The sequence below is a fragment of the Procambarus clarkii genome, chromosome 54, assembly GCF_040958095.1.
Source record: "Procambarus clarkii isolate CNS0578487 chromosome 54, FALCON_Pclarkii_2.0, whole genome shotgun sequence".
Lineage (NCBI taxonomy): Eukaryota > Metazoa > Arthropoda > Malacostraca > Decapoda > Cambaridae > Procambarus > Procambarus clarkii.
Window position 1 is genome coordinate 2,403,587 of NC_091203.1, and position 21,516 is coordinate 2,425,102.

General features: G+C 40.8%; 1 pseudogene; it reads right to left on the minus strand.

Annotated features, from left to right (window-relative positions):
* Positions 1–21,516, minus strand: part of LOC138352606 (nicotinamide phosphoribosyltransferase-like) — a 203,224-nt pseudogene that overhangs the window by 15,324 nt on the left and 166,384 nt on the right.

Below are 21,516 nucleotides of genomic sequence, written 5' to 3' on the forward strand. Positions count from 1 at the left end.
TCTGACTTGATTCCTTTTATACTAACTCTGTTTCCTTTGGTATAGTCATGCCCTAATCCAGCTTAATATAGCACCCCCAATACAATGAGACCCCCAATACAATAGCACCCCCAATACAATAGCACCCCCAATACAATCTTTTTAATCAGTCTTTCATGTGGCACTGTATCAAAAGCTTTGCTAAAGTCAAGGTACACAACATCAAAATCCTTACCACTATCAACTGCCTCAACTATGCTAGAATAAAAAGATAACAAATTTGTTAAACATGAACGGCCATTTATAAAACAATGTTGCGACTCAATTATTAATTTATGTTTTTCAAGATGAAGACGAATTTTATTTGTTATTATAGATTCGAGTAACTTTCCCACAATAGACGTTAGGCTAATTGGTCGATAGTTAGACGCAAGTGATCTATCTCCTTTCTTAAAAACTGGTATCACATTAGCAACTTTCCAAAACTTTCGTATATTAAATACATCTTCATAAGAACATAAGAACAAAGGTAACTGCAGAAGGCCTATTGGCCCATACGAGGCAGCTCCTATTCTATAACCACCCAATCCCACTCATATACTTGTCCAACCCGTGCTTGAAACAATCGAGGGACCCCACCTCCACAATGTTACGCGGCAATTGGTTCCACAAATCAACAACCCTGTTACTGAACCAGTATTTACCCAAGTCTTTCCTAAATCTAAACTTATCCAATTTATATCCATTGTTTCGTGTTCTGTCCTGTGTTGATACTTTTAATACCCTATTAATATCCCCCCGGTTATGTCCATTCATCCACTTGTAAACCTCTATCATGTCACCCCTAACTCTTCGCCTTTCCATAAGAACATAAGAACAAAGGTAACTGCAGAAGGCCTATTGGCCCATACGAGGCAGCTCCTATTCTATAACCACCCAATCCCACTCATATACTTGTCCAACCCGTGCTTGAAACAATCGAGGGACCCCACCTCCACAATGTTACGCGGCAATTGGTTCCACAAATCAACAACCCTGTTACTGAACCAGTATTTACCCAAGTCTTTCCTAAATCTAAACTTATCCAATTTATATCCATTGTTTCGTGTTCTGTCCTGTGTTGATACTTTTAATACCCTATTAATATCCCCCCGGTTATGTCCATTCATCCACTTGTAAACCTCTATCATGTCACCCCTAACTCTTCGCCTTTCCAGTGAATGCAACTTAAGCTTTGTTAATCTTTCTTCATATGGAAGATTTCTAATTTGGGGAATTAACTTAGTCTTTCTAAGGAATTAGGAATTAACTTAGGAATTAGGAATTAATCTTAGGAATTAACTTTCCAGTGAATGCAACTTAAGCTTTGTTAATCTTTCTTCATATGAAAGATTTCTAATTTGGGGAATTAACTTAGTCATCCTACGCTGGACACGTTCAAGTGAATTTATATCCATTCTATAATATGGCGACCAAAACTGAACTGCATAATCTAAATGGGGCCTAACTAGAGCAAGATATAGCTTGAGAACCACACCAGGTGTCTTGTTACTAACGCTGCGATTAATAAATCCAAGTGTCCGATTTGCCTTATTACGAACATTTATGCATTGATCCTTTTGTTTTAAATTCTTACTAATCATAACTCCCAGATCCCTTTCGCAATCCGACTTCGCAATCACAACACCATCTAGCTCGTATCTTGTAACTCTATCATCATTACCTAACCTCAGAACTTTACATTTATCAGCATTAAACTGCATCTGCCAATCCTTTGACCATTTCAAAACCCTATCTAGATCAACTTGAAGTGATAGTGAGTCCTCCTCCGAATTAATTTCCCTACCGATTTTCGTATCATCGGCAAATTTGCAAATGTTGCTACTCAAACCTGAATCTAAATCATTTATATATATTATAAACAACAGAGGTCCCAGGACAGAGCCTTGAGGCACTCCACTTACAACATTTTCCCACTCTGACTTGATTCCATTTAAACTAACTCTCTGTTTCCTTTGGTATAGCCATGCCCTAATCCAGCTTAATATAGCACCCCCAATACCATGAGACTCTATTTTTTTAATCAGTCTTTCATGTGGCACTGTATCAAAAGCTTTGCTAAAGTCAAGGTATACAACATCGCAATCCTTACCACTATCAACTGCCTCAACAATGCTAGAATAAAAAGATAACAAATTTGTTAAACATGAACGGCCATTTATAAAACCATGTTGCGACTCAATTATTAATTTATGTTTTTCAAGATGAAGACGAATTTTATTTGCTATTATAGATTCGAGTAACTTTCCCACAATAGACGTTAGGCTAATTGGTCGATAGTTAGACGCAAGTGATCTATCTCCTTTCTTAAAAACTGGTATCACATTAGCAACTTTCCAAAACTCTGGCACTCTGCCTGACTCTATTGATTTATTTAATATGGTTGACAGTGGGTCACAAATCTCCTCTTTGCATTCTTTAAGCACCCTGGCAAACACTTCATCCGGCCCTGGGGATTTGTTTGGTTTGAGTTTTACTATTTGTTTAAGAACATCCTCCCTGATAACTGTTAAACGCGTCAACCTGTCCTCGTCCCCACCCACATAGACTTGTTCGGCTGAAGGCATATTGTTATGTTCCTCTTTAGTAAATACTGATACAAAATATTTATTAAGAATACTACTCATCTCTTCATCACTATCTGTTATTTGACCTGTCTCAGTTTTTAATGGACCTATGCTTTCTCTAGTCTTAGTACGATATAACTGAAAAAACCCTTTAGGATTTGTCTTTGCTTGCCCTGCTATACGAACTTCATAGTTTCTTTTCGCTTTCCTTATCTCTTTTTAACATTTCTAACCAGTTGTACGAATTCCTGTTCTAAAGTGACCTCCCCATTTTTAATCCTTTTGTACCAAGCTCTCTTTTTACCTATATGGTTCTTCAAATTCTTTGTTATCCACTTTGGGTCATTAGTATTCGATCTATTCAATTTGTATGGTATACTACGTTCCTGTGCTTTGTTTAGAATATTTTTAAATAAGTTATATACTGAATCCACATCGAAATCCCCATTTAAGTTACCTATCGCTGGGTTCATGTCTCGCTCCAAGACCGGCCCCCACCCCATACCCAAGACTTTCCAATCAATTTGACCCAAAAAATTTCTTAGGCTATTAAAATCAGCTTTTCGAAAATCTGGCACTTTAACAGAATTTTCTCCTACAGGTCTATTCCATTCTACACTAAATCTGATTTCTTTGTGATCACTGTTCCCTAGCTCACTCCCTATTTCGATGTCATTAATTTGTGTTTCCCTGTTAGTTAACACTAAATCTAAAATATTATTTTCCCGTGTTGGTTCCTTAATGTGTTGCATAAGAAAGCAATCGTCAATTAATTCTAGAAAATTTTCTGCTTCACTATTCCCTGTTTTGTTCAACCAGTTTATTCCACTAAAATTAAAGTCACCCATGACGTAAATACTGTTAGATCTAGATGCCCTAGATATTTCTTCCCATATATGCTTTGCTTCCATTCTGTCTAAATTTGGTGGCCTATATATAACTCCTATTATAATATTATTTGCTTTTTCGTATAATTCTATCCAAATAGTTTCTGTGTATGGCTCAGTTTTGATTCCCTCTTTGAGACTACATTTCAAATTGTCCCTAACATATATGGCTACTCCCCCTCCTCGTCTAATATATCTGTCTGTGTGAAATAGTTTAAATCCATTTATTTGATATTCAGCTAATAGTTCTCTATTTTCTACATTCATCCACGTTTCGGTAAGTGCAATAATATCTATTTTTTTCTGTGCAGACAAGAGCATTTAAATCGTTAATTTTATTTCTTAGACTTCTACTGTTAGTGTAATATACCCTAAGTGAATTGTTATTTTGAGGCCCTTCTCTTTCCCTGATCATTTTGCCAATTCCTTTCTCCCACAAACACATACTTTTATTACCTCTTTCCTCCAAATCAATTCCCATACCTCTATCTACTAACAGTTTAAACCCAAACAAACACCTCTAACCACTTCTTCCAACGAGTTCGCAACAGCAACAACCCCAGCTCTCGATAGATGCACCCCATCACGAGCATACATTTCATTTCTTCCATAGAAGTGTTCCCAGTTGTCTATGAAAGATATTGCATTTGATTTGCAATGTCTTTCCAGCCGGCAATTGACACCAAGTGCCCGTGACATCCATTCATTTCCCACTCCCTTTCTTGGAAGAATGCCACATATGATCGGGATTCCTCCCTTGCTCCTAACTAATTCAATGGCTGTCCTGAATCTCTGTATTAGTTCCTCACTCCTAACTCGTCCAACATCATTACCCCCTGCACTAATACAAATAATGGGTTTGTTTCCATTTCCCGTCATAATATCATTCATGTTTCCAGTGAATGCAACTTAAGCTTTGTTAATCTTTCTTCATATGAAAGATTTCTAATTTGGGGAATTAACTTAGTCATCCTACGCTGGACACGTTCAAGTGAATTTATATCCATTCTATAATATGGCGACCAAAACTGAACTGCATAATCTAAATGGGGCCTAACTAGAGCAAGATATAGCTTGAGAACCACACCAGGTGTCTTGTTACTAACGCTGCGATTAATAAATCCAAGTGTCCGATTTGCCTTATTACGAACATTTATGCATTGATCCTTTTGTTTTAAATTCTTACTAATCATAACTCCCAGATCCCTTTCGCAATTCGACTTCGCAATCTCAACACTATCTAGCTCGTATCTTGTAACCCTATCATCATTACCTAACCACAGAACTTTACATTTATCAGCATTAATCTGCATCTGCCAATCCTTTGACCATTTCAAAACCCTATCTAGATCAACTTGAAGTGATAGTGAGTCCTCCTCCGAATTAATTTCCCTACCGATTTTCGTATCATCGGCAAATTTGCAAATGTTGCTACTCAAACCTGAATCTAAATCATTTATATATATATTATAAACAACAGAGGTCCCAGGACAGAGCCTTGAGGCACTCCACTTACAACATTTTCTCACTCTGACTTGATTCCATTTATACTAACTCTCTGTTTCCTTTGGTATAGCCATGCCCTAATCCAGCTTAATATAGCACCCCCAATACCATGAGACTCTATCTTTTTAATCAGTCTTTCATGTGGCACTGTATCAAAAGCTTTGCTAAAGTCAAGGTATACAACATCACAATCCTTACCACTATCAACTGCCTCAACTATGCTAGAATAAAAAGATAACAAATTTGTTAAACATGAACGGCCATTTACAAAACCATGTTGCGACTCAATTATTAATTTATTTTTTTCAAGATGAAGACGAATTTTATTTGCTATTATAGATTCGAGTAACTTTCCCACAATAGACGTTAGGCTAATTGGTCGATAGTTAGACGCAAGTGATCTACCTCCTTTCATAAAAACTGGTATCACATTAGCAACTTTCCAAAACTCTGGCACTCTGCCTGACTCTATTGATTTATTAAATATGGTTGACAGTGGGTCACAAAGCTCCTCTTTGCATTCTTTAAGCACCCTGGTAAACACTTCATCCGGCCCTGGGGATTTGTTTGGTTTGAGTTTTACTATTTGTTTAAGAACATCCTCCCTGGTAACTGTTAAACTCGTCAACCTGTCCTCGTCCCCACCCACATAGACTTGTTCGGCTGAAGGCATATTGTTAAGTTCCTCTTTAGTAAATACAGATACAAAATATTTATTAAAAATACTACTCATCTCTTCATCACTATCTGTTAATTGACCTGTTTCAGTTTTTAATGGACCTATCCTTTCCCTAGTCTTAGTACGATATAACTGAAAAAACTCTTTAGGATTTGTCTTTGCTTGCCCTGCTATGCGAACTTCATAGTTTCTTTTTGCTTTCCTTATCTCTTTTTTAACATTTCTAACCAAATGTGTCCAAACATAGTGTCCATCAACACGTGGCCAAACACAATGTCCATCAACACGTGTCGAAACACAGTGTCCATCAACACCTGGACAAACATAGTGTCCATCAACACATGTCCAAACATAGTGTCCATCAACACGTGTCCATCAACATGTGTCCAAACATAGTGTCCATCAACACGTGTCCAAACAGTGTCCATCAACATGTGTCCAAACATAGTGTCCATCAACACGTGTCCAAACATAGTGTCCATCAACACTTGTCCAACATATTGTGCTATTACAAACTCCCTGATCTCCGACAGAGGACAACTGTACCCATCAATGTTGCATGTCTGCAAGAGTGAAGAGCTCGTATTAGCGCCCAACCTGCATCTTACATGGCTGCAACCTCTGTATGTTGCATGTTACACAACCTCGCCAACACCAACCCCCCGTACAGCTTTACCACCAAGTGATGGCTTATGTAGGAAAATTCTTCCAATATTATGAATTTCAAACATTCACGATGATGCGTAGATTGTGACCTGGAACCGATGCATATGTCTGAAGACATTCTTGACTTTTATCCCGACTTCAACACCAGCTCCCATACCGTTAGGCCAACCTGTCAATCTGTCATCACAAAGTGACAGTATCAATTATTACTACAAATGGAAGTACAAATTATTAACTTCCCTAGGCCTTGTATATTACATGCGTATGTTCTAAATGTACATAATGCAGATGTACTAAGGCTTTGGCTGCCATATTTTGACTAGGATTGCTTACGTGGATATTAAGTCGCAATAACGTGGATGAAAATTAGACACTCAACCCACACATCTGAAAAATAAAAGAAGCGACGACGTTTCGGTTCTTCCTGTACCATTAGCAAGTCATGTTACCATTGCATGAGTTGATAATGGTCCACATTATGACATGACAATTATATTATTTTCAGATTTGTGGGTTATGTGTCTAGGGTTGCTTATTTATGCCTAGGACTGGTTTTTAGGCTTATTATCACTGTTCTATTATTTGGTTTGCTCTTTATAGTGGTCCATTGTATAAAACGTAAACCTCTTTTGGATACTACAGCCCAAATTTTGTCCATTTGATTCATAGTAGCTATAGGTTCTCTCTTTTTAGAATATGGGTTGATTTGGCTATTGTTTCAATAAGCTAAGTGTCCCTCGAAAAAAATCTGTAAATCTGACACCCTAGGCATCGGTTGTCATTTGTACTTCCCCAAATATTATATCAGGGATTTATAAAGAGAAAAAATCATACTTACCAAACCTACTTGTTACGCTGAAGTGTAACCAACTATAATGATAAAGGGTTCCCAGATGAGTTTTATGCACGGACTACAACAACGCCTATCAGATATGGGGAAGAGAGCTCTGCTCTTTTCAAACATATGAATTCGATAGAATTTTTTATTCGATAGACTGGGGGAATTTTATTAGTTACCGAAATTTACCTGGTAACATGTATTAATATACGCAACAACATTCCACTTCGAAAACGACAGGAAGACGGCGGCTTGTCAAAAGTTTTCCATTTGTCCTGACGATTAAAGTGTTTTAACATAATTGTGTTTGAAAGAGGGTAGAATTCATATATATATATATATATATATACATATATATATATATATATATATATATATATATATATATATATATATATATATATATATATATATATATATATATATATATATATATATATATATATATATATATATATGCGAACAAGCCTGAATGGTCCCCAGGACAATATGCAACTGAAAACTCACACCCCAGAAGTGACTCGAACCCATACTCCCAGGAGCAATGCAACTGGTATGTACAAGACGCCTTAATCCACTTGACCATCACGACCGGTGTGAGTTTTCAGAGATATATATATATATATATATATATATATATATATATATATATATATATATATATATATATATATATATATATATATATATATATATATATATATATATATATATATATTAGTATATTTTGGTAGTAGTCTTTCCTGTAGACATATATTATTAAATATGACTGAAAAAGTAAGATTAATAATTCTAACACGAATTTTCTCAATCTTTCGTACATTACGCTTCACTGTTGGAGGTAAATCAAAAATCAATTCTCCAAAATTCATTTTTATTTCTAGTCTGACGCGACACGGGCGCGTTTCGTAAAACTTATTACATTTTCAAAGACTTTTAGTTCACAAATACACAACTGAATAGAACTTACGTATCTCCGAATTTATATCTACATTTGAGTGAGGTGGGAGGGGTGATGTGGCATTAACACAAGACAGAACAAAAGGGGATATTAATAGGGTATTAAAAGTATCAACACAAGACAGAACACAAACAATGGGTATTGAATAAAAGTGTTTGTAGAAAGCCTATTGGTCCATATTTCTTGATGCTTCTATATTGGAGCGGAGTCTTGAGGTGGGTAGAATATAGTTGTGCAATAATTGGCTGTTGATTGCTGGTGTTGACTTCTTGATGTGTAGTGCCTCGCAAACGTCAAGCCGCCTGCTATCGCTGTATCTATCGATGATTTCTGTGTTGTTTACTAGGATTTCTCTGGCGATGGTTTGGTTGTGGGAAGAGATTATATGTTCCTTAATGGAGCCCTGTTGCTTATGCATCGTTAAACGCCTAGAAAGAGATGTTGTTGTCTTGCCTATTTACTGGGTTTTTTGGAGCTTACAGTCCCCAAGTGGGCATTTGAAGGCATAGACGACGTTAGTCTCTTTTAAAGCGTTCTGTTTTGTGTCTGGAGAGTTTCTCATGAGTAGGCTGGCCGTTTTTCTGGTTTTATAGTAAATCGTCAGTTGTATCCTCTGATTTTTGTCTGTAGGGATAACGTTTCTATTAACAATATCTTTCAGGACCCTTTCCTCCATTTTATGAGCTGTGAAAAAGAAGTTCCTGTAAAATAGTCTAATAGGGGGTATAGGTGTTGTGTTAGTTGTCTCTTCAGAGGTTGCATGGCTTTTCACTTTCCTTCTTATGATGTCTTCGACGAAACCATTGGAGAAGCCGTTATTGACTAGGACCTGCCTTACCCTACAGAGTTCTTCGTCGACTTGCTTCCATTCTGAGCTGTGGCTGAGAGCACGGTCGACATATGCGTTAACAACACTCCTCTTGTACCTGTCAGGGCAGTCGCTGTTGGCATTTAGGCACATTCCTATGTTTGTTTCCTTAGTGTAGACTGCAGTGTGGAAACCTCCGCCCTTTTCCATGACTGTTACATCTAGAAAGGGCAGCTTTCCATCCTTTTCCATCTCGTAAGTGAAACGCAGCACGGAACTCTGCTCAAATGCCTCCTTCAGCTCCTGCAGATGTCTGACATCAAGTACCTGTGTAAAAATGTCGTCAACATACCTGCAGTATATGGCCGGTTTCAAGTTCATGTCGACTAAGACTTTTTGCTCGATGGTACCCATGTAGAAGTTTGCAAACAGGACACCTAGGGGAGAACCCATGGCGACCCCATCTACTTGCTTATACATGTGCCCATCCGGGCTCAAGAAGGGTGCCTCTTTAGTACAAGCTTGGAGTAGTTTCCTCAGAATATTTTCTGGTATGTCAAGAGGAGTACAGGCTGGATCACGATACACTCTGTCGGCTATCATTCCGATTGTCTCGTCCACAGGTACGTTGGTAAACAGCGATTCTACGTCCAACGAGGCTCTTATCCCTGTGGCCCGTGTGCCCCGCAGTAAGTCAACAAATTCCTTTGGAGACTTCAGGCTGAAGGCGCAAGGAACATAAGGAGTCAGCAGGCCGTTGAGTCGCTTCGCCAGTCTGTACGTGGGTGTGGGTATCTGGCTAATGATTGGCCGAAGTGGGCCAATCAATCGTTTCCAGGCTTGTGCGTCTTGACATTTCCATACGCATATCCAGGTTTATATTCCCCAATGATCTTTGGCAGGTGGAGTTCGGATTTCTTGGCGTTCACAGTTTCGATCAGTTTGTTGACCTTTGCTTTTAATTCGGCTGTAGTGTCCTTCGTTACCCTTTGGAACTTAGTTTGGTCAGAGAGTATGATGTTCATTTTCGCCAGATATTCGTCTTTTTTAAGAATGACATATATTGGCGACTTGTCACCTCTCCTGACAACTATCTCCTTGTTCTCACGAAGGCTTTTAGCTGCCGCTTTAAGCTCGGGGGACAGTATGGTGCTTCTGTAGTTGCCTCGATTCTTTCCTCCTTCTGCAATAAGTTCTGCTTGTAAGGTATCTTTGGTAGTGACCTTCTTTTGTGTCTCGAGGTCGAATATGTCGTCCAACAGAATTTCCAACTCTACTTTCCGGGCCATCTCACTCGGTCTGGACATAACATGACAGTTTATGCCCAGATTTAGGAGAGTGACTTGGTCCTCAGTGAGGTTAATTCCTGCAAGGTTCAGGAAGCCATCTCTTGGTCGTGGAATTGCCATAGGTCCTCCATATAATGTTGTTAGTTTCTTGATAATCCTTGTTTCAGTGCTGAGGTGATGTTGGTCTGTGAGGATGTCGAGGTGTTGTTCAATGCGGGTACGGATACTATGGTCGATGTTGCTATTTCTCCACTCGTATTTGTGAACTAAAAGTCTTTGAAAATGTAATAAGTTTTACGAAACGCGCCCGTGTCGCGTCAGACTAGAAATAAAAATGAATTTTGGAGAATTGATTTTTGATTTATCTCCAACAGTGAAGCGTAATGTACGAAAGATTGAGAAAATTCGTGTTAGAATTATTAATCTTACTTTTTCAGTCATATTTAATAATATATGTCTACAGGAAAGACTACTACCAAAATATACTAATATATATATATATATATATATATATATATATATATATATATATATATATATATATATATATATATATATATATATATATATATATATATATATATATATATATATATATATCTCTGAAAACTCACACCGGTCGTGATGGTCAAGTGGATTAAGGCGTCTTGTACATACCAGTTGCATTGCTCCTGGGAGTATGGGTTCGAGTCACTTCTGGGGTGTGAGTTTTCAGTTGCATATTGTCCTGGGGACCATTCAGGCTTGTTCGCATATATATATATATATATATATATATATATATATATATATATATATATATATATATATATATATATATATATATATATATATATATATAATATGAATTCTACCCTCTTTCAAACACAATTATGTTAAAACACTTTAATCGTCAGGACAAATGGAAAACTTTTGACAAGCCGCCGGCTTCCTGTCGTTTTCGAAGTGGAATGTTGTTGCGTATATTAATACATGTTACCAGGTAAATTTAGGTAACTAATAAAATTCACCCAGTCTATCGAATAAAAAATTCTATCGAATTCATATGTTTGAAAAGAGCAGAGCTCTCTTCCCCATATCTGATAGGCGTTGTTGTAGTCCGTGCATAAAACTCATCTGGGAACCCTTTATATTATATATATATATATATATATATATATATATATATATATATATATATATATATATATATATATATATATATATATATATATATATATATGGGGGGATACATAAGGGATAAACATAGGGGCTGCAGAAGGCTTATTGGCCCATACGAGGCATCTCCTATCTAAACACAAAGATTAATCCAGTGTAATTGGCCTGTCTTCTGTGTTGGCATCGATATGTTCTTGTCTTGTCCTTACTCTCATGGTGGGTAGAGTAAATAGTTCCGTGATTTGGGTGTTCATGGTAGGTCGCTCTATTCTTATGTGAATTGCCAATGGGCAATTATGAATTATGGGCAATTCACATAAGAATAGAGCGACCTACCATGAACACCCAAATCACGGAACTATTTACTCTACCCACCATGAGAGTAAGGATAAGACAAGAACATATCGATGCCAACACAGAAGACAATGTCCAACATAACAGGCCAATTACACTGGATTAATCTTTGTGTTTAGATAGGAGATGCCTCGTATGGGCCAATAAGCCTTCTGCAGCCCTATGTTTATCCCTTATGTATCCCCCCATGTTTTCACCTTCATTGTATTATCACCTGACCTAATGCGGGTATAAAATCAACTAATATATATATATATATATAATATATATATATATATATATATATATATATATATATATATATATATATATATATATATATATATATATATATATATATATATCACGAAAATAAACACGTGATTAAGAATGTGACAATGTCAGACCACGGAGGAAAAATGAAACAGGAAATTTCCTTAAGTACTTTCGTATATTAAATACATCTTCAGAAGGTCACTTAAGGAAATTTCCTGTTTCATTTTTCCTCCGTGGTCTGACATTGTCATATATATATATATATATATATATATATATATATATATATATAGACAATGTCAGACCACGGAGGAAAAATGAAACAGGAAATTTCCTTAAGTGACCTTCTGAAGATGTATTTAATATACGAAAGTACTTAAGGAAATTTCCTGTTTCATTTTTCCTCCGTGGTCTGACATTGTCACATTCTTAATCACGTGTTTATTTTCGTGATATATATATATATATATATATATATATATATATATATATATATATATATATATATATATATATATATATATATATATATATATATATATATATATATATATATATATATATATAATGTGTCGTACCTAGTAGCCAGAACGCACTTCTCAGCCTACTATGCAAGGCCCGATTTGCCTAATAAGCCCAGTTTTCATGAATTAATTGTTTTTCGACTACCTAACCTACCTAACTTAACCTAACCTAACTTTTTCGGCTACCTAACCTAACCTAACCTATAAAGATAGGTTAGGTTAGGTAGGGTTGGTTAGGTTCGGTCATATATCTACGTTAATTTTAACTCCAATAAAAAAAATTGACCTCATACATAATGAAATGGGTAGCTTTATCATTTCATAAGAAAAAAATTAGAGAAAATATATTAATTCAGGAAAACTTGGCTTATTAGGCAAATTGGGCCTTGCATAGTAGGCGGAGAAGTGTGTTCTGGCTACTAGGTACAACATATATATATATATATATATATATATATATATATATATATATATATATATATATATATATATATATATATATATATATATATATATATATATATATATATATATATATATATATTTTGACTATGAATCATAATGTCCAAAAACGGAAGAGTACCATTCTCCTCAGTCTCACAAGTGAATTTTATTGAAGGTACCAAAGAATTGAGTTCATTAAGAAAAACTATCTGGTCTTTGTTGCACGGCCATAAGCACAAAATATCATCAACATACCTAAACCAAACTACATTAGCCGGGATAATCCTGGATAAGATTTTTGTTTCAAAGAATTTCATATACAAATTGCTTAAAACTGGGGACAGGGGATTGCCCATCGCCATACCAAATGTTTGTTTGAAAAATTTTCCATTAAAACTAAAATAATTGTCTTTTATACACAATTTAATAAGTTCCAATACTTTATTGGTCTGCAAGCTCAAATTATATTTAGGCAGTTCCTCACGTAGAAATTCTAACAGATCATCAACAGGAACTTTAGTGAATAAAGAGGTCACATCGAAACTTATAAGTTTAAAATCAAAATTTAAATTCAGTGTGGATAGCTTATTGGTTAACAGAAATCCTACTGAAAAAGTGATTGCACAATTTAACAAAACTCTTAAAACTGTGTGTAAAGGCGATAAAGAGTTGATATCTAGGCTAACAAGTCGATCCCCTCTCTTCCTTACATGTATGGTCTTATAAAAACTCATAAGCCATATAATCCGGCAAGGCCGATTATTAGTTCAATTGGTTCGGCGGCTTATAAACTCTCTAAGTGGTTAGTCAAAGTTTTGTCCCCTATAGTTGGTACTATTTCCAACTCACACTTGACAAACAATGTGGACTTAGTTAATAAGCTATCCACGCTGAATTTAAATTTTGATTTTAAACTTATAAGTTTCGATGTCTTGATGTGTACACATCAAGAAGTCAACACCAGCAATCAACAACCAATTATTGCACAACTATATTCTACCCACCTCAAGACTCCGCTCCAATATAGAAGCATCAAGAAATATGGACCAATAGGCTTTCTACAAACACTTCTATTCAATACCCATTGTTTCGTGTTCTGTCTTGTGTTGATGAAATTAATACCCTATTAATGCCACCCCTTGTTCTGTCTTGCCCCCTCCCCGCTCAGCTCGTTGTCGCCGTCTGGGGGCTTAGTGGGCGGCTGCCGGAGTGTGATGCTCCTTGGGACAGTCCTCTGTCCTTTTCTAGCCTTGTGCTCCTGCTGCCGTCCTCTCCAATTCTGCTGGGCATCTTTTCCTTTTCCTTCTGTTTCGTTTTTCTCCTCCCTCTTCTCCTATCTGCTTGCCGTTTCCTGCCGACCTTTTGCTCGTTCTGGTTCTTCCCTTGGACTTCTTCTACTTTGACGCCCGGGTGCTTGAGGAGGCATACTCTTGCACCCGTAGAACTGCAGTACCCGACGTCGAGAGCGAGGGGAACCTTTTATTGTCAATCCCCACTTCGTCACTGAACCCGATCTCGACGGACTGTCGGTTTCTTAAGGTGGCGTTTGTGGGGCGTATACTCACGACGCACCCCTAGGAGGCCCCGACAAGATCGGCGATAGCTTCTTGTTGGGTGTCCTGCCTCTAATTGTGGCTCCATGGTGGGTGTGGGGGCACATTCGTGAGTGAATTCGTAATTTCGTCAAGATGATAACCCCTGTTTCGGCTGCTTCTGGCTTACCTTTTCAGGCTCGTGGGGTGGGCGACCAAGCCCCCGAGTCGGTCCGTATTGGAAGACCGGGCTCTGTAGCCTCCGCTGCATTGGGCCCCGACCTTGCTCCTCCTTTGGCCTCTCTGACTCCTTCCCCTGGCTCCCCTCCCTCCTCTGTGGTTGGGTCGAGCCCCAAGCCCCCGGTGGTGACTACCTCGTCCCCTGGCGCGGCTCCTTCTCTAGTTGTAACTACTGCGCCTTTTAACCCCTCTCTCTCTGGGGGTTCTCACCGCCGTTCTCGTCACGGCCGCCCTCGCTCGATTCCTTCCAGTTCTGCTACCTATCAAGCCTTGTTTGGTCCCGCTTCGTGGGCCAAATATTTTGATCTCCTCCCTCTTGATTCTGCGCCTCCTGACGATTTCTCCCTTCATCGACATCTCATTGATTCCGTGGATGCCTCCATTACTTTTAACCCCACTCGTCTCGGTACGCGTGTCGTTGCTGCTCCTTCTCAGGATGCTGCTTCCCGCTTGGCTGCCTTATCCTGCCTTGGCGAGACCCCCGTTCGGGTCTCGAAGAACGTTCAGTTGAATGCCAGTGTTGGCACTATTTTGCTCCCGCCCCATGTTGCGACCGGTGTTCGGGACCTACGCGACTGCCACGACGATATTCGACATATCCTCGCTGCCCAGGGCCATTCTATTCTCCAGGTGGACACGTTTACTCGTCCCCCTCGTGGTAGTCGCCGTCAACCCCTCCGGGTTGTGAAGATTACCTTTGATGGTAGGACCCTTCCACCCTCTGTCATTCTTGCTGGTGCCAGGTGCTCTGTCCAGGAGTACGTTCCTTCTCCTCGGCTCTGCAACAAGTGCTGGAGGTTTGGGCATGGTGCCCTCCGCTGCTCCGGGACTGTCTCTCTCTGTCCTTTGTGTGGTGGCGAAGGTCACTCTAAGTCGGAGTGCGCTTCTCCCCAGGCTCGTTGCCTCAACTGCGGTGAGGCCCATCCTACCTTCTCCCGTGCGTGTGTCCATTACAAGCTTGAGGCAGCCGTCCTCAACTTGAAGCACCGGGAGCGTTTATCTTTTCCTGAGGCGAGGCGCCAGGTTCGCCGGCTCCCGCCTTATGCTAATATCTCTTATGCTCGCGTGTTGCGCTCTTCCTCTCCTCGTCCTTCCCGCCTTCCTCAGACTCACAACCGTTTCCAGGCCTTGGACCCTGATGCGCCCACTGCCCCCTCCTCTGTCCCTTTGGGTTCTCTCCCGAAGGATCCTCCTCCTGGTCCTCTGTCTGGGGTTCCCCTTCCTTCTACCCGGTCTGTCGTGTCTTCTGTGTCTCCTTCCTCGTCCCCCTCCGATCCTCCTTCCCATCCTCTTCCTCCATCTATCGGCTCTCCCCGCCGCCTGTCGGTGCGGGCGGATGTCCATCGCTCTCCTAACGGCCGTCGTGTGTGCTCTCGTTCGGCTTCTCCTGTTGAGACACTGGAATCCGTTGCCCGGTACGTAGTTGCTGGGACACCGGTCTCTTTAAGTCAGAAGCGTAAGCCTGGCTCCTCTCCTTCCTCTTCCCCGGCGGGTAAGAAGGCTTCGCTTTCTTCCTCAGCTCCTCCTTCTGGCTCTGTTGCTCCTTCCACTCCCGTTTCAGTGCTTGCGCCCCCTGTTCCCGCTATGGAGGTTTCTTTGGCCCCTGCTTCCCTTTCGGTTGCTGCTCTTGCTGGGGTGCGCTCCTCTCTTTCTACTCCCCCTCTTCCTGCTGCTGTCCTTGACTGCTCCTCTCCGTTGTCTCCTCCTCCTCCTCCTCCGGACCCTGCCCGTCCACCTCTGATCTGTTCTCCCGTTTCCTTCCCTCCGTCTTTGCTCAGTTTACCCATGCCCCCTAACCCTGACTTTGCTGACCCTGATCCCGACCCTGATATTCTTTAACGTGCTCTGTTGGTCTTTCGCCTTTGTTTCTTCCTTGTTCTCTGTTTTTGTCCTTTCTCTTCTCGTCGTTGTCCATTCTTCAATGGAACGTTCGAGGTTATTACGCCAATTTCCTCGAACTCCAACTTCTGGTTTCGCGGTTTTCGCCCCTTTGTGTCTGTCTCCAGGAGCCGATGCTTGGTGCTCGTCCTGGTCGTTTTCGTGGCTATTCCTTTCTCTCCCCCCCCCCAGCCATTGCTGGGGCTTCTAATTCTTCTGCTCTCTTGATTCGGGCTGATGTTCCCTTTGTTCCTTTACTTTTTCCTTCGCCTCTCCATTGTTCTGCTGCTCGTATCTTTGTGGGGAAATGGTACACAGTTTGTTCCATTTATCTCCCCCCGAGTGTCCCGCTCTCTCTTCCTGATTTGAAACACCTCCTAGACTCCTTGCCGGAGCCTGTGCTCCTGCTGGGTGACTTCAATTGTCGTCATTCTCTTTGGGGTGACGTTCTGACGAATACCCGGGGTCGCCTCCTTGAGCCGTTTCTCCTCTCTTCTTCCCTGTCTCTTCTGAATTCTGGTGGGCCCACTCATTTGGACTCTCGAACTCGTACCCTTTCTTGTCTTGATCTTTCTCTCTGCTCTTCTTCTCTTTACTTAGATTTCACATGGCAGGTTCTTGATGACCTCCATGGAAGTGATCATTTCCCCATCCTTGTTTCCTTTTTCTCTTTTCGCCCTTCCCTCTCTTTCCCTAGGTGGCAGTTTGCTAAGGCGGACTGGACCCTATTTTCCCTCAGTGCTACTCTCTCTGACCTCTCCCTTCTGCCCCTCTCTCGCGCTCTCCTCCTTTTTCATGACACTGTCTTCGACGCTGCCCTCCGCTCTATTCCTCGCTCTTCCTCTCGGGGTCCACGGAAGTGCTTTCCCTGGTGGAATGCGGACTGTGCTCGGGCTGTCCGCTGTAAGCGTGCAGCCTGGAAGAAGCACCGCCGTAGGCAGACGACCGATTCTTTTCTTTTCTTTCGGAAAGCAAGTGCGGTGGCCCGTAGGGCCATCCGTACGGCTAAACGTGAATGTTGGGCATCTTATGTCTCGACAATTACGTCCGAAACCCCTCTGGCCCAGATCTGGAAGCGTATCCGCAAGATAGCGGGTAAGTTCGTTCCCGATGTTTCACCGGTCCTTCACCTCCATGATACTCTTGTGGCGGACCCGTTGCAGGTCGCTTCCGAACTGGGTTCCCACTTTTCTTCTATTAGCTCTGGTCTTCATCTTCCCCAATCTTTCCTTCTTCGTAAACCTGTCCTTGAGTCTCGTCCTTTAGATTTCTGCACTCATCTTCAGCTTCCCTATAATGATCCCTTCTCTCTCTCTGAACTTCGTTCTGCCCTGGCCCTCTGCGGTTCTACGGCGGCGGGCTCTGATGGTATTCATTATGAGATGCTTCGCCATCTCCCTCCGAGCACGTCTCAGTATTTACTGAGTCTGTATAATCGGATCTGGGAGTCGTCGTCAGTCCCTGAGGACTGGCTCGATGCCGTTGTCCTCCCTGTTCGCAAACCGGGGTCTCTGGGTACTTCCCCTAAGGACTTTCGCCCTATTGCTCTCACAAGTTGTGTCTGCAAACTCTTTGAACGTATGGTTAACGTTCGTCTGATGTGGTTCCTGGAACACCATCACCTCCTCTCCCCTTCTCAATTTGGTTTCCGCAAGTGCCGCAGCACGACAGATGTCCTGGTGAACTTGGAGGTCTATATACGTACTGCTTTTGCTGCGAAGACCTCCGTTGTTGCCGTCCTTTTTGACCTAGAAAAGGCTTACGACACCACTTGGCGTTATCATATCCTATCTCAACTTCATTCTTTTGGCCTTCGTGGTCATCTCCCTCTCTTTCTCCGCAGCTTCCTCTCTCGTCGTTCCTTTCGGGTGCGCCTTGGTACCGCTCTCTCTCCCTCTTTTCAGCAATACGAAGGTGTGCCCCAGGGTAGTGTTCTGAGCACTACTCTTTTTCTGGTTGCCCTCAATGGTCTTCTTTCCTCTCTTCCTTCTGGTGTCTTCTCCGCTCTCTATGTCGATGATCTTACCCTTTGTTGTCAGGGTGATGATTCGCCTCTCCTTCAACGCCGGCTTCAACTTGCGATTGATGCCGTGTCGTCTTGGGCCACAGGTCATGGCTTCAAGTTCTCTACTTCTAAGACTTGTGCCATGACTTTTACGCGGAAACGGGTTGTTCTTCGTCCCTCTTTGTCACTTTATGGTCATCCCCTTGAATACAAAGATTCCGCGAAGCTTTTGGGGTTATTCCTTGACACTCGTTTGTCTTGGTCTCCCCATATCTCTTACCTCCGTGTTGAGTGCTCTAAGTCCCTTACCCTCCTTCGGGTCTTGTCCCATACTTCTTGGGGGGCAGATAGGCGCACTCTCCTTGCTTTACATTCCTCTCTCGTCCTGTCTAAGCTCGATTATGGTTGCCCTGCTTACTCGTCTGCTTCTCCTTCTACTCTTCGCCGTCTTGATGCTTTGCACCATGCTGGGTTGCGCCTCAGTTCTGGTGCCTTTCGTTCGACTCCCGTCCTTAGCTTGTGTGCTGACACTGGCTTCCTGTCTCTCCAGGACCGCCGTGATCGCTACTGTCTTCGCTATCTTGCGCGGTCCTTGCAACATCCTTCCTCTCGTCTCTGTCGTGCTTTAACTTTTACCCCTCCTGCGGTTCCTGTTCCTCTTCACCACCTCCCTCTTTCTGTCCGGTTATCTCGCCTGCAGGATTCTCTTTCCGTTCGTATTTCTGATGTTTCTCCTCGTGTTGTTCCTTCTTTGCCCCCGTGGAGGGTCCCTCTTCCGCGGTTTTGTACATCCTTGACTCGTATCACTAAAGCTTTTACCCCTCCTACAGTTCTAAAACGCCTTTTCCTCGAGCACTTTTCTTCTCACTCCCGCTCCGTTTCTGTCTTCACCGATGGGTCTAAGTCAGCGGACGGTGTTGGCTACTCTGTTGTTTTTCCTGATCGCACTTATATGTGTCGCTTGCCTCCGGAGACTAGCATCTTTACAGCGGAACTTTATGCTATTCTCTATGCTCTTCGTCTCCTGCTTTCTCGTTGTCAGTCTTCCTTTGTGGTTGTTGTTGACTCTCGTAGTGCCCTCATGGCTCTCGGGTGCTTTAATCCAGTTCATCCGGTAGTTGTCGAGATCCAGCATTGGCTGTTTCTCGTTCACAGTAAATTTAAGTCGGTTGAGTTTTGTTGGGTTCCCAGCCATATTGGCGTGTCTTTAAATGAGCGTGCGGATGCTGCCGCTAAGGAAGCTGTCCGCTCTTGTCCCATCTCTCGTAAAGGCATTCCGTATTCCGACTTTTACCCGGTTATCCATTCCTCAGTCCTTACCCGTTGGCAGGCTTCTTGGTTGTCTGTTACTGGTAACAAGCTACGTACTCTTAAATGTTGTGTTTCCTCGTGGCCGTCCTCCTTCCACCGTAACCGGCGGTGGGAAACAGCTCTAGCGAGGTTGCGTATTGGCCATACTCGCTTAACCCATGGTCACTTGATGGAGCGCCGCCCTGCTCCTTATTGTCCTAGTTGCATTGTCCCTCTTACGGTCGTGCATGTCCTTCTTGAATGTCCTGACTTCCAGGACGAGCGTGTGTCTTGCTTTCCGTCCGCCCCTCGCGGTCACCTATCCCTCGATAGAATTCTTGGTGACTCGGATACTTTTGATATCGTTCGCCTTATGCGTTTTTGTTCTCGTATTGGCATCCTTGGTGATATTTAGCGCCCTCTGATTATTTTGCGTATTTGATGGTGCTACATAGCCTTCCCGGTTTGGTGCCTTCTTTTGATAATTACTTACTTGTTCTGTCTTGTGTTGATGAAATTAATACCCTATTAATGCCACCTCTTGTTCTGTCTTGTGTTGATTAATGCCACATCACCCCTTCCACCTCACTCAAATGTAGATATAAAATCGGAGATGCGTAAGTTCTATTCAGTTGTGTATTTGTAAACTAAAGACTTTGAAAATGTAATAAGTTTTACGAAACGCGCACGTGTCGCGTCAGACTAGAAATAAAAATGAATTTTGGAGAATTGATTTTTGATTTACCTCCAACAGTGAAAAAAAATGTACGAAAGATTGAGAAAATTCGTGTTAGAATTATTAATCTTACTTATTCGGTCATATTTATATATATATATATATATATATATATATATATATATATATATATATATATATATATATATATATATATATATATATATATGTCGTACCTAGTAGCCAGAACTCACTTCTCAGCCTACTATGCGAGGCCCGATTTGCCTAATAAGCCAAGTTTTACTGAATTAATATATTTTCTCTAATTTTTTTCTTATGAAATGATAAAGCTACCCATTTCATTATGTATGAGGTCAATTTTTTTTTATTGGAGTTAAAATTAACGTAGATATATGACCGAACCTAACCAACCCTACCTAACCTAACCTAATCTATCTTTATAGGTTAGGTTAGGTTAGGTAGCCGAAAACGTTAGGTTAGGTTAGGTTAGGTAGGTTAGGTTGTCGAAAAAACATTAATTCATGAAAACTAGGCTTATTAGGCAAATCGGGCCATGCATAGTAGGCTGAGAAGTGAGTTCTGGCTACTAGGTACGACATATATATATATATATATATATATATATATATATATATATATATATATATATATATATATATATATATATATATATATATATATATATATATATATATATATATATATATATATAATTAATACTTCGAATTTCAACATTTTTTCATTTGATAACTGATCTTGCCAAGATCTATCCCTTTAATAGGCTGTTAAACGGAGCTAGCGACGAGACATTTACTTCACCGTTACTTTACATTTGTTTATGTAAAATATGATGAATATTTGAGTAATGAATGGATTTATCCGCCCCTTGAGGGACCCGT